This window comes from Dendrobates tinctorius, unplaced genomic scaffold (assembly GCF_039654945.1).
Source record: "Dendrobates tinctorius isolate UK_male_01 unplaced genomic scaffold, ASM3965494v1 ptg000063l, whole genome shotgun sequence".
Taxonomy (NCBI): Eukaryota; Metazoa; Chordata; class Amphibia; order Anura; family Dendrobatidae; genus Dendrobates; species Dendrobates tinctorius.
The window spans coordinates 4,658,503-4,673,605 of record NW_027361731.1 but is presented as its reverse complement, the minus strand read 5'-3'; the positions used below and the strand labels follow the sequence as shown (position 1 = coordinate 4,673,605).

General features: G+C 47.5%; 1 protein-coding gene across 1 annotated transcript in view; it reads right to left on the bottom strand.

Moving 5' to 3' along the window:
- The window catches only part of LOC141094137 (uncharacterized), a 91,016-nt gene that overhangs the window by 58,514 nt on the left and 17,399 nt on the right, over positions 1–15,103 (bottom strand). The gene's annotated exons all lie outside the window — the stretch shown is intronic.

The window sequence follows — 15,103 nt, the reverse complement described above, 5'->3', positions numbered from 1 at the left end:
TTAGCATTTAGTGTACCTAGCAAAAAAGCCAAGCAAAAAACAAGTTTGGGATGGCACTTTTTTTTTGCAATTTCACCGCAATTGGAATTTTTTTTCCCGTTTTGTAATACACGACATGGTAAAACCAATGGTGTCGTTCAAAAGTACAACTCGTCCCGCAAAAAACAAGCCCTCACATGGCCATATTGACGGAAAAATAAAAAAAGTTATGGCTCTGGAAAGAAGGGGGAGGGAAAACGAAAATGCAAAACCAAAAATACCCCTGGTGGTTAAAATATGTTTTATGCGCACTTTAATGTAGAATATTTGTAATTTTGTGAAGTCAAAGACATTATTTTGAATTCACTAATAAGGGCAGGGATATGGCAGTTTTTCAGCTACACAATCGAAAATGTGCATCTGATGAGAGTATGCTCTATTAGATGGGAAGGTGTACAAGTAGTAAGGAATCCGTGTGGCAATTACTACATTTTCCCATACATGAAAGACATCCGACTGTAGTTTATCTCAGCGTCCATCTTGAAAATGCTTAGCTACTTAGGCCTGTTTCACACTTCCGTTTTTGACCATCAGTCAAAATCTGCCGTTTTTACAAAAAAAAAAAAAACGGATACGCCATTTTTTTTGGCAGATCCATTTTTTTCCCCCATTGAGTTGCGTTACCGGCGGATCTTGACGGATGGCCATCCGTTGGATCCATTTTTTTGCGGATCCGCCAAATTTTTTGCGTCCGCCGACACGCCTGTACGGACCATGCAACTTTTTTTGTGCTGCAGGATCCGCATTTTACAGTGCGCATGCCCGGAGGAAGGAAGTCAGCCGGAAATTTAACCCTGAAATCCTTTCTGGCGGACAGAAAAAATTCTCTCTCTCTCTTCCCCGGGCTGCGGTTCCTTTAAAATTCTTCAGTCACCGGATCCGTCAAAATAAGATCTGGTGACATCCGTTCACATCAGTTACCAACGGATCTGCTTTCCGCCATTTTGGCGGATTTCAGCTGACACACAAAAACTGAAGTGTGAAACAGGCTTACCGGTAGTGGAGTTTTCCAGGAGCCCATGACAGCACCACGAGAGGGGATCCGCCCTTCAGGGACAGGAAACATACAGACATAAAAAGGGCAGCCCTCTCTCCCGCCTCAGTTGGATTACAGAGCATGAGAGGACCTCCCTGGTTAGTAGCAATTTATATATACATGTAAACTAATTATGGTGCTTGAACCTCTAGGTTCAAGCAACATATTGTAATCCGATTTCTTATATTACTCTACTACTTCTTCTCCGCGTTTTCTGCAATTAATGCGGCCCGAACCGCTCGGCGCAGAGACCCCGTTCAGGCGGCGTTTCGAAGCTCTCGGTGGGGAAAGGTGTGCTATGTATTTTTGGAGTCGATCCGATTTGTAGTTTTAACCAGGGCTGTGGAGTCGGAGTCGTGGTCGGTGCTCATTTTGGTGGAGTCGGAGTCGGTATAAAATGGACCGACTCCGACTCCTAAAATATATAATAAATTGGGTACAGTAATTCAATGCAGGATGTGCTGAATATTTTTTCATAGGAGTTTGGGAAAGTTATGAAATGTCCTATAAATGGCTGTTATATTCCTGATCTAAGGCTACATTCACACACAGCGTTTTTCCTGTGTTTTTTGAGGATACGTTTTTCAGCTGCAAAAGCTGATCATCTTTTTAAAAAACTGCATCACCTGAAAGGTTTTTGAGCTCATAGATAATGTTTTCAATAGCAAAAGCAGATTAGAAATCTGCTCTATCTATCCATTTATCCATATCTGTCTATCCATATCGTATCTGTACCAAAAAGAATGAAAACTGGGTAGTACACCAATATATATTCTGTTCTATATAAATATCTTGATTATTGGATCATAAAAATGATTAAATGTCTGAGGTTCACATTGTACTACAATAAATTTTTCACTTAAATATAAGCAATATGTGTGGGAGTCGGAGTCGAAGTCGTGGAGTCGGAGTTGGAGTCGGTGTCGGAGTCGCAGGTTTGGCTTACCGACTCCACAGCCCTGGTTTTAACAACAACAAAAACCGCATTTTAAGCCCAAATTTTCAAATAGGAATTAATGGCGACCTTTCCATGACCCCCAACTGACATGGATTGAAGCCACAGCGCAGGTGCAGTGACCTTACAAAGATGGCGGCTATGCAAATGCAGCTTCCACACATGACCCGTATTAGCCAATAGCCAAAGTGGCTACCAAGTTGTCAGAGGCTGGGGGCAGGTTGTCACAGGCTGTCGGAGTATGGAGGTGGGTTGTCAGAGGCTGGAAGAGCCGGGGGCAGGTTGTCGGAGCCTGGGGCAGGTTTTCAGAGGCTGCTGGAGCAGGTTTTCAGAGGCTGGAAGTGCCTGGGGCAGGTTTTCAGAGGCAGGTTGTCAGAGGCTGGAAGAGCCTAGGGCAGGTTGTCACAGGCTGTCGGAGTATGGGGGCGGGTTGTTAGAGCCTGGGGCAGGTTTTCAGAGGCTGGAAGTGCCTGGGGCAGGTTTTCAGTGCCTGGGGGCAGGTTGTCAGAGGCTATCTGTGAAGAAAAAGTCACTCTGACCCCGGTTTTCGGGGTATTTTGGCATCGCAGTGCAATTTTCATGTGTGCAGTAGCATCAGCTAAGGATTCCTCAGATTTTCCCGCAAAAACCGCATACGTTTTTTGCGGGAAAATCTGAGGAATCCTTAGCTGAAGCTACTGCACACATTAATATTCGACTGCGACGAAAAGATACCCCGAAAAACGAGGTCCGAGTGACTTTTCCGTCACAGATTTAATTTTAAGTGGCATCAGGGCACCCCACCCAAAGGCTGACTGTGTAAAAAAATTACTTAAAAACAGCCCTAAATCACTAGAACGGGGACGTGTAATGCATTCATACTCTAACTTAACTTTCTTACAGTCGACACCTGATACACTGCTGTAAAGCTGGCAGCGCTGTTCAAGCACCATGTATGCCCTTTAGGAAATGCCCATCTAGTTATTCTACTTCTTCTTCTCCAAGTTTTCTGAAATTAATGCGGCCCGAACCGTTCGGCGCAGAGACCCCGTTCAGGCGGCGTTTCGAAGCCCTCGGTGGGGAAAGGTGTGCTATGTATTTTTGGAGTCAATACGATTTGTGGGGGGAAAAAAAAAAAAAAAAAAAAAAAAAAAAAGCATTTTAAGCAAAAATTTTCCCATAGGAATTAATGGCGACCTTTCCATGACCCCCAACATGTGTCAACATGGCTAAAGTGGCTGCTGAGGTGCCGAATGTGCCAAAGTGGCTACAGACTCTGCCTAGGACAGTCTAGCAATTCTTCACAAGTGTCCGGACCCCGTTCATTTCATCATTGTGTGTCCCAGCGTCCCCTTGAAGCAAATGGTGGTGACATCACAGGTCCTTTAGCCTGCACCCAATATTATATGATGGTGACATCACTACATCACCCCCATTGGCTTCATATCCAACCCATCCCAGGTTGTGCCATCGCTATACACAACATTCAATTTCTAACTTTACTTTCTTACAATCGACACCTGATACACTGCTGTAAAGCTGGCAGCGCTGTTCAAGCACCATGTATGTCCTTCAGAAAATGCCCATCTAGTTATTCTTAACACACGACTGAAACCTAGCCCCCAAAAAGTGCTGACCCATATGTGAAAAAAGGGAGGGAATGCAAAGGTGCTGTCATGGGCTCCTCAAAAACACCACCACTGGTAAGTAGCTAAGCATTTATTCAGTTGCTATGACAGCACCACGAGAGAACTGCAGAGATGTAAAGAGCTTAGGGAGGGACACTGCCTCAAGCACCTTTCTCCCAAGTGTGAGATCGGAGGAGTCACCTAAATCCAATCTATAGTGTTTAAACAACGTATATAGAGGACCACGTAGCTGCCTTACATATGTCCTCAATGGATACTTCTGACCTTTCTGCCCAGGATGTCGCCACGGCTCGAGTGGAGTGTGCTCTTATACCTTCTGGGATTTCTGCGCCACCTGCTGTATAAGCCAAAGAAATTGCCTCCCTAATCCACCTGGCTAAAGTGTTTTTTGGACACCCCAAGTCCATTCCTAACTCCCTGAAAGGATACAAATAAGGAATTGTCTCTTTTCCAAGGGTCTGTGGCCGAAACATAACTAAGGAGGCACCTTCTTACATCTAGAGAATGAAGTTTTTGTTCTATCTGGTTAGCAAGGTTCGGGCAGAAAGATGGGAGGAGTCTCTCTTGTAATCTGCAAAATTCTGAAGCAACTTTGGGCAGTTATACGGGATCTGTCTTTAATATGACCTTGTCCTCTCTAAACTGAGTATATGGAGGCAGTCTACAGAGAGTCTGCAGATCACCAACCCTCCTAGCAGATGTTAGTGCGACCAACAGGGCAGTCTTGGTGGATAGGATTCTAATGGGGGCAGAATCAATAGGCTCAAACGAGGCTTCTATTAATGCTGATAGCACCAGGTTCAGATCCCATGGAACCAGCTTCCGTTTAATGATGGGTCTGGACCTAGCTGGTGCCTTAATGAACCTAGCTACCCAGTAGTTGCCCACTAGGTTACAGTTGTAGTGCTCCTAGAGCCGAAACCTGGACCCCAAGCATGCTCATGGCTATACACATCTCTAACCCCTTCTGCAAAAATTCCAGTACCCGATTAATGCAAACTTTCTGACCAACTTCCGCCCCCCGAGGCTGATAAGAATTTTTTCCAGACTCTGGCATAGATATTTGTTGTGGAAGCTCTCCTGCTTTTCAAAAAGGTATTAACTAAAGCTCAGGAGAAGCCCTTTCCCCTCAGTACTGCCCCTTCAAATTCCAGGCCTCTAGATGTAGATTGGACACTCGTGGATGGAAAACCGTGCCTTGGGAGAGGAGATCTGGGAGATCCGGCAGGATCCATGGCTGGGTAACAGACATCTTCCTCAGCCAAGGAAACCACGATCTCCTGGGATAGAAAGGGGCCATCAGGATTACACGAGCCCTGTCGTCTCGAATCTTCCTCAGTACTATCGGTATTAGATTCAGTGGTGGGAAGGCATAAGCCAGATTAAAGTTCCACGAGATCAGGAGAGCGTCCACTGCGTACAGGTTTTCTCTGGGATCCAAAGAACAAAACTGATGCAGCTGTTCCTTTTGTTGGCAAACAAGTCTATTGTTGGGGACCCCCACATGTGTACTGTTTGAAGATGGCCCTATTCAGCACCCACTCTCCTTGTCGGAGCTTGTTGCGACTTAGAAAGTCGGCCCTGATATTGTGTTTTCCTTTTATATAGAGGGATGTATGGGATAGTAGATGAACCTCGGCTATCTGAAAAATACGATTCGCCACCTCCTTTAACGATCTGGACCGAGTACCCCCCTGGTGGTAAATGTAGGCTACAGTTGTCTGAGAATAGCCTGACGTATCAGCCCTGTAGGGACACAAGGAAAGCACTTAGAGTCTACTCCACAGCTAGCAGCTCTTTTAAGTTAGAAGAGTAATCCTGTTCAGATTGCGTGCATACCCCCTGGACCCACATATCCCACATATGCACCCCCCAGCCTTGCCTTTGGAACTAGCATCTCTTGAGTCATAACCACGGACATGATTTACCCAGGGAACTCCCCTACGTAGGTTTGATATATGGAGCCACCATCGTAGCGATTGTAAGGTATCGTTTGACAATGTAAATTTACTCTCTAGGTGTCCCTCTAGCCGATGAGCATTGTGCAGTACTTCCCACTGCAGGGTTCTGGTGTGGTATTGGGCCCAAAGAACTGCTAGAATACATGATGTAAGTGAGCGCAACAGTGACATTGCCCCTCTTAGTGTGACAGATGGGTTATCTATCACCCTGAGTGTTTGTTGCTGAATGCTGTTCACTTTTGAATCTGGTAACCGACATTCCTGTGTTTTAGAATCTAGAACAAGACCGAGGAACTGCTGCACTTCCACGGGCTGCAACTGTGATTAATAATCCATCCTAACCCCTGGAGGCTGGATATTACTTTCCCTAATTGGGCGGTGCAGTGTAATTCTGAGTGTCCCACAATTAGCAGATCGATTAGATAAGGGATCACTTTCCCAAGTTCCTGAATGCCCCATGTGAATTGCATTGTTACTATGGTATGCTTTGCTTACCCATCTTCTTGTATCCATAATTGAACTCCATTCCTGTTATCTTTAAAACACATCTTAGTGGTCTGTGTAACCCCTCCCCCCCTTTTATGACCTTAGCTTAACTCTGTGCATCTGGCCTGGGCAGTCACACCCCACTTTTACTCACACCTGATTGTCCTTAGCTGTACATGTATTCTGCAGTCTGCTCCAGACGAAGTCGGCTCCATCTATTTCAAATTACACTACTCTGAATTAGACTAGAACTGGACTGGAATTTGACTGTAAGGTAACGGAATATAACATCACTACAATGTTTCGGCTTCTTTTTACCATTACCCCCATACTACTCTATTTTTCCTCAACTCCTGTAATGCCCCACCCAGTAAGGAACTAGTCATTCCCCCCTCCATCCTCCCCAGCCATATCACCTCTTCTTCAGAACTGTTCCTCCACATACAATCTTTTTTCTCCAGACACACACCGCCACATCATGTCCTATCCTGCTCCCACCTTCTAACGCTCTGTCTATTTCTCATTGCTGGCGACGTATCCCCAAATCCTGGCCCTCCTCAACACATCCCCACACTCAATTACCCTGCCACGATCCTCTACACGTCCTCGCAACCATGATAACCTCATATCCATTCATCCAGCCCCCACTTCCCCAACCCCCTTACCTTGAGCTCTATGGAACGCACGCTCTGTCTGCAACAAGCTATCGTTTATCCATGACCTCTTTATCACCAACAAACTCTCCTTCCTTGCCATCACTGAAACCTGGCTAACTCCCTCTGACACAGCCTCTCCAGCTGCTCCTTCCTATGGCGGATTCCATCTCTCTCACACCCCTCGCCCCAGCAACAAACATGGTGGAGGAGTTGGCTTGCTCCTGTCTGATACCTGCTCCTTTAACCTTATTCAACTTCCACCCTCCGCTACTCTTCCCTCGTTCGAGGTGCACTCTGTCCGTATCTATTCCCTCTCGAACCTCCAACTGGCTGTCATCTACCGCCCCCAGAACTAGCCATCTCCACCTTTCTCGACCACTTCACCACGTGGCTACTCCATTTCCTTTCTGCTGACATCCCCACCATCATCATGGGCGATTTCAACATCCCCATTGACACTTCCACCCCGGCTGCCTCTGAACTTCTATAGCGCACGGCTTCCCTCGGCCTCACTCAATGGTCCTCTACGGCCACTCACAAAGATGGTCACACGCTGGACCTCATCTTCACCCGTCTGTTCCCTCACTAATCTCAATAACTCACCCCTCCCCCTGTCTGACCACAACCTATCGACATTCTCTTCCCACTCCTCTCCTACTGCGCATCCACCGCTCCATAAACTCGCTCACCCTCGCAGGAATCTCACGCACCTCAATTTACAATCATTCTCTGAGTCCCTTCTCCCTCTTACGAGAATATAGAAACTTGGCACACAATATATATATTTTCCAGTGAAAAGGTAGATTTTAGTGTACAGTACACAGTTATACAGTATGTACTGTACATTAAAATCTACCTTTTCACTGGAAAATATAATATATATATATATATATATATATATATATATATATATATATATATATATATATATATATATAGTGTGTGTGTGTGCCAAGTTTCTATATTCATATGATTACGGACTAGGATCCTACTTGCTGCACCACCACTTATATAGCTGTGCTAAGCAGTTTTTGTATTCTCTTACAGAAATAGCTTCCCTTCATGACACAGATGCTGCTGCCACTTTTTATAGCACCACAATAACAGCAACACTTGATTCGGCCGCCCCCCTCACGCAGAGCAAAACTCAAACAATCAACAGGCAGCCCTGGCTGACCAGCCTGACCAAAGAACTGAGATAGGTTTCCAGGGCCGCTGAGCGGAGATGGAAGAGAACCCGTTCTACCGAACACTTCAGCGCATACACGCAGTCCCTTGCCAGCTTCAAGTCCATGCTCTCTGCCGCAAAACAAACTTACTTCGTATCGCTCATATCCTCCCTGTCTCGCAACCCTAAACAGGCCGTCAACACATTCAATTCTCTACTCTGTTCCTCAGCACCTCCTCCCTCTCCTTTGATTTCTGCTAAAGACTTTGCCTCCTTCTTTAAGCAGAAGATCGATACGATCAGACAAAGCTTTGGCCCGCAGCCCCCAATGCCCCTCTTAGCCGCTCAGCCCTGTTCTTCCAAAGCCAGCTTCTCCACCATGACAGAAGATCAGCTGTCCACCCTCCTGTCAAGATCACACCTCACCACTTGTGTGCTTGACCCGCTCCCATCTCACCTCATCCCTAACTTGGCCACAGTCTTCATCCCAACTCTAGCACACCTCTTCAACCGCTCACTTACAAATGGTGTCGTTACCTCATCCTTCAATCATGCCTCAATCACACCCATCCTCAAAAAGCCCTCCCTCGACCCATCCTCTGTGTCCAACTACCGCCCGATATCTCTTCTACCTTATGCCTCAAAACTACTGACAGCATGTATATCTTGAACTGTCCTCCCACCTCTCCTCCTGTTACCTCTTTGATCGGTTACAATCTGGTTTCCGACCGCATCACTCAACTGAAACTGCCCTAACTAAAGTCACCAACGACTTACTAACCGCCAAGAGCAAGCGACACTACTCTGTCCTCCTTCTCCTGAACTTGTCTTCTGCCTTTGACACCATGGACCACTCCCTCCTGCTACAGATTCTCTCATCTCTTGCCATCACTGACTTGGCCCTATCCTGGATCTCATCATACCTAACATTTAGTGTCTCCCTCTCACACACCACCTCCTCACCTCGCCCCCTGTCTGTCAGTTTTCCTCAAGGCTCAGTCCTAGGACCCCTACTCTTCTCCATTTACACCTTCGGCCTAGGACAGCTCATAGAATCCCACAGTTTGCAGTATCACCTCTATGCCAATGACACGCAGATCTACCCATCTGGTCCTGACCTCACCTCCTTACTGACCAAAATCCCACAATGTCTGTCTGCTATTTCAGCCGCCTTTTCTGCTCGCTTTCTCAAACTGAACATGGACAAAACAGAATTCATCATCTTTCCCCCATGTCACTCTACCCCTCCACCAGACCTATCCATCAATGTCAATGGCTGCTCGCCTTCCCCAGTCCTGCACGCTTGGTGTCTTGGGGTGATCCTCGACTCTGCCCTCGCTTTGAAACCACATATCCAAGCCCTTGCCTCCTCCTGCCACAACAAACTCAAAAATATTTCACGGATCCGCGCATTCCTCAACCATTAAACCACAAAAACACTAGTGCACACTCTTATCTCCCGTCCACCTAGACTACTGTAACCTCCTACTTTCTGGCCTCCCCTCTAGCACCACTCCAGTCCATCCTACACTCTGCTGCCCGACTAATCCACCTGTCCCCCCGCTATTCCCCAGCCTCCCCCCTATGCCAGGCCCTTCACTGGCTTCCTATTCCCCAGAGGCTTCAGTTCAAAACCCTAATCATGACATACTTCCCCTTCCTACCGCTCCCTATCTAATAAGAACTACCACAATCTTTCCAACTTAAAACCTGTGCCATTGACACCCAACCCAGGGGTGTCTCTCGGGTGCACTTTGGCATGCCCGCTCCATATGCAATAAGCTCCATGTGATTCATGACCTCTTTCTCTCACACAATCTTGCCTTCCTCGGCCTCACAGAAACATGGCTGACACCCTCTGACACCGCCTCCCCTGCTGCGCTGTTACGGCGGCCTCCACTTTACCCACACTCCTCACCCTGGCAACAGACACGGTGGAGGAGTGGGTCTTCTCCTTTCTTCCAACTGCACCTTCAACCCAATCCCACCTCTTCCCTCCCTAATCCTCCCCTCTTTTAAAGTCCACTCTGTCCGCATCTACTCTCCCTCCAACTGGCCATCATATACCGACCTCCAGGCCCGACCACTGCCTCATTGACCAATTCTCTAACTGGCTTCTTCATTTTCTTTCAACTGACACCCCCCACTATCATCATGGGTGACTTCAACATCCCCACTGATACCCTTCAGTCAGCAGCCTCCAAACTCCTGTCCCTTACTTCATCCTTTCGACTTACTCAGTGGTCCTCCTCAGCCACCCACACAGATGGACACACATTAGACCTGGTCTTCACCCGTCTCTGCTCTCTTTCTATCTTCACCAACTCCCCTCTCCCTCTGACCATCATCTACTCACTTTCTCATCCCTGTCCTTCTCACCTGGCACCCATGTCCAGCAACACGCACATCCCCGCAGAAACCTTGCACACCTAGACACCCACGTGCTCTCTGACTCTATTCTACCACTGGCATCCATATCCTCACTCCATGACACAGACAGTGCCACTGCTTTCTACAATGCCACTCTCGCATCAGCTATTGACACGGTTGCCCTTCTCGTTCATGGCAGAATGCGACGTATCAGACAACTCTGGCACAATAACACCACTAAAAAGCTTTGGCAAGTGTCCAGGATTGCAGAGCGGCGCTGGAAGAAAACAAATTCGCAAGATGACTTCACCACATTCAAGCAGGCAACACTCGATTTCAAATCTGCCCTCACCTCTGCTAAACAGGCCTACTTCACAACCCTCGTATCTTCCCTATCTTACAACCCAAAACAGTTATTCAAAACTTTTAACTCCCTCCTCCGCCCACCACTGCCTCCTCCAACCTCCCTCATCTCTGCCGAGGACTTTGCCACACACTTCAAAAACAAGATTAACCAAACAAGGCAAGTCTTAATCACTCAACCACCACAACCCCTTTGTATACCAGACCAATGCCCAAACTCCATAACCTCACGCTCCAACATCACTGAAGGGGAGCTTAATCGCCTCTTCTCCAAATCGCACCTCACAACCTGTGCACTTGACCCCATCCCATCCCACCTCCTCCCCAACCTCACCACCACACTTATCCCATCCCTAACCCACCTCTTCAACCTATCACTAACGTCCGGTACCTTCCCTTCTGCTTTCAAGCATGCCACAATCACGCCTATCCTTAAAAAGCCAACCCTCAACCCAACTTCTATGTCCAGCTATCGCCCAATATCATTTCTTCCATACTCCTGGAACAGCACGTTCACGCTGAACTTTCCTCCCACCTATCATCTAACTTGCTCTTTGACAATCTACAATCTGGTTTCCGCCCCCATCACTCCACTGAGACAGCCCTGACCAAAATTACTAACGACCTACTTACAGCCAAATCAAATGGATAATACTCTATAATACTGCTTCTAGACCTGTCCTCTGCATTTGACACAGTTGACCACTGCCTCCTACTACAGATCCTCTCCTCCTTTGGCATCAAAGGCCTTGCCCTATCCTGGATCTCCTCATAACTTTCCAACCGCACATTCAGCGTCTCCCACACCACCTCCTCATCCCACCATCTCTCTGTTGGGAGTCCCCCAAGGCTCTGTTTTAGGACCCCTACTCTTCTCAATCTATACACTTGGTGTGGGGCAACTCAAAGTCCCACAGATTCCACTACCACATTTATGCTGATGACACTCAGATCTACCTCTCTGGCCCAGACGTCACCTCTCTGCTGTCCATAATCCCAGGGTGTCTATCAGCCATATCCTCCTTCTCGCTTCCTCAAACTCAATGTAGACAAATCTGAACTCATCATCTTTCCTCCATCTCACAGATCTTCTTTACCCTACCTAGCTATAACAATTAATGACATCACACTTTTCCCAGTACCAGAAGTCTGCTGCCTCGGAGTAACCCTTGACTCTGCCCTGTACTTCAAACCGCACATCCAAGCTCTTTCTACCTCCTGTCGCCTCCAGCTCAAAAATATTTCCAGAATCCGTCCTTTCCTCAACCCTCAATCTACTAAAATGCTTGTGCATGCCCTCATCATCTCCCGCCTCGACTACTGCAACATCCTTTTCTGTGGTCCCCCTGTTAACACCCTTGCACCTCTCCAGTCCATCCTTAACTCTACCGCCCGACTAATTAATCTCTCTCCTCGCTACTCCTCCGCTTCTCCCTTATGCAAATCTCTTCACTGGCTCCCATTCCCTCAGCGTATCCAGTTCAAATTACTAATACTGACCTACAAGGCCATCTATAACCTGTCTCCCCCATATGTCTCTGAACTAATCTCCCGATACCTTCCCTCACGTGATCTCCGGTCCTCCCAAGACCTCCTTCTCTTCTCCACACTTATTCGCTCTTCACCCAACCGCCTCCAAGACTTCTCCCGAATAGCCCCTATTCTTTGGAATTCTTTGCCCCAACAAGTCCGATTATCAACCACATTTGGATCCTTCAGACGGAACCCGAAAACCCACCTCTACAAGAAAGCCTACAGCCTGCAATGACCCCGCTACCTCCTCTCTCACCACTACCGGTGATAGTGATATCACCTCAACCAACACCGGAACTGCTGCCACCCACCAACCTACTGTCTCCTTCCCCACCATCCTGTAGCATATAAGCCCGAAAGGGTAGGGTCCTCTGTCCACTCTGCATCAGTCTGTCATTGTTAGTTTGTATACTGTAAGTGATATCAGTAATTTGTATGTAACCCCTTCTCATGTACAGCACCATGGTGCTATATAAATAATAATTACAAATCCAACCACAATCTGTCTCCTCCATGTCTGTGACAAGGTCTCCCGGTACCTACCCGCACGCAACCTTCGATCCTCTCAAGATCTCCTTCTCTACTCCCTACTTATCTCTTAATCCCACAACCGCATACAAGACTTCTCCCGTGCTTCCCCCATACTCTGGAACTCTCTGCCGCAAGACATCAGACTCTCACCATCAACAGAAACCTTCAAGAAGAAGAACCTGAAGACCCACCTGTTCCGACAAGCCTACAGCCTGCAATGATCCTCAGTCTACTGAACCACGGCACGACCCACTCTACCCTCTCCTAGTGTATCCTCACCCATCCCTGTAGACTAAGCCCTTGCGGACAGGGTCCCCTCTCCTTTTGTACTTGCGTGTCCTTTACACAAGTAAAGCGCCATGGAATAAATGGCGCTATATAAATGCATAATAATCACAAACCTGTCCTGTTAATATAAATGTGCCATGACTTGCCAGTGCTTTGAACTGGAAGTGGTTTACTATTCCACCCATTGAAACTGCTACCCTTAGAAACTGCTGATGATCTGCGTGTATCGGGACGTGATAGTGGGCGTCTTTGAGATCTAAGACCACCATGAAACACCCATTGAATAACAGCTTTATAGCGGATTTCACTGACTCCATCTTGAAAGAGCGAATTAGAATACATTTATTGAGGACTTTAAGATTAATAATAGTGCGGAAGGAGCCATCTGGCTTCTTGACAGAAAGAGGGGGAGAAGAACCCTTTACCCCTTTGTACCACAGGAACCTTCACCAAGACCCCCTTCTGTAGAAGTTCCTGGACCTCAGATTGCAATGCTCATTGTTCTGTAGGTGAAGACCGGATGGGAGTTAGGAGAAACTTATCGTGAGGGATTTTCTGGAATTCAAATTTTAGCCCCGTCTTAATAATCTTAACGCTGCGAATCCAGGAGCAACTTGAAATATTTGACCACGCCAGATAGAAGGCGAACAGCCTCCCCCCACCTGGTCCGGCAGTCATTTAGGTTTACTGCAGTCACGTGGGGCATTGAACATATACCCTCTACCTTTCCTCCTGTCATATCTGATTCTCTCTCTCGTTGACCTTCTACGGTCAGACCACCTCTTGTAAGAATCCCGTCTGTAAGATGATCTTCCCAAGTAAGGGAATTGTTTTTTTTAAACTATCGCCTGTCTTTTCCAATAGTTCGTCCAGCACTTTGCCAAATAAGTGTACCCCTTCGCAAGGAACGCCACATAGTTTGTTCCTGGCCTGCATATCTCTTGGCCAGCATTTCAGCCACAAGGCTTGGCGGGCAGCATTGGAAAGGGCCGCTGATCTGGCTGCTAATTTTACAGAGTCTGCTGACGCATCCAAAAGGAAAGCCGCTGCTCCCTGGCTGTTCCTCAAGACGGTCCAGGAACACCATTAGGGACCTGTCTGAGCATGTGGCAGCGCTTGCTGGTCTGAGAGCCCCTGCCGATGTTTCCCCAAGTGCCTTTCTATACAGTGGTCTTTTAAATTACCCAAATCTTCAAAAGGTAGGGAAGTTCTTTTGCACGCTTTGGCAACTGCAGCGTCTAACTTTGGGGCTTTGTCCCATGAAGATGATGCTGCCTCCTCGAACGGATATCTCCTTTTGAATGCTGGCGGTAGAGAGCCTTTGCCCTCGGATTTTTTCCACTCCCTCGTGATCAGGGAGCTGATCTTATCCACCACCGGGAAAGACCTTCGAGCTTTGCGGTGCAATCCCTTGAACATCGTGTCCTGTACGGACTTCTCTACATGGGGTTCATCAATCCCCATGGTATTGTTTACTGCTTTCATCAGATGATTAATCCGCTCCAGCATAAAACAGGAGTGACCCGATCTGGCCTCTGAAGATGATGAGGATGACGGGAATGAGTCTGACCTTAGCTCTTCTGAGTCACTGCCCGAGACTGGAATAGGTGATCTAGGTTCTTTCCCCTTAAACCCCATCTCCTGTGATAGGGATCTAACAGAGCCCCTGACCTCCTGTCTGACTATCTCTCTCAAACTGGAGGTAAAATCAGGGGTCTCCTCCGCAACTAGATGTTGTATGCAGGGTCTACACAATTTCCTTCCTTGGCCATCTGGAAGTGGAACCCCGCAATCGGCACATTCCCTGTGCTTGCTTTTCGTGGAACATTTTTTCCCCTGATAAGCATGGAGAGAGGGGACATAAGGGGAACAGAACATCACCAAGTGAAGTTTCTTGTAGATCACTTACCCCTGGCGTGTAAAAGAATGGTACCGAAATCTACGGGGACTTCTTCTTAGCCACTGACACATCTCTACAGCTGCCGCCCCGCAACTCCCCGCCCCACGCGAGAACGGGCCCGCAGCCGAGACCGGGACCCCCCAGCTCTGACGTGCACACCCCCTCTGAGTACCAGCGTCCATGCACCAG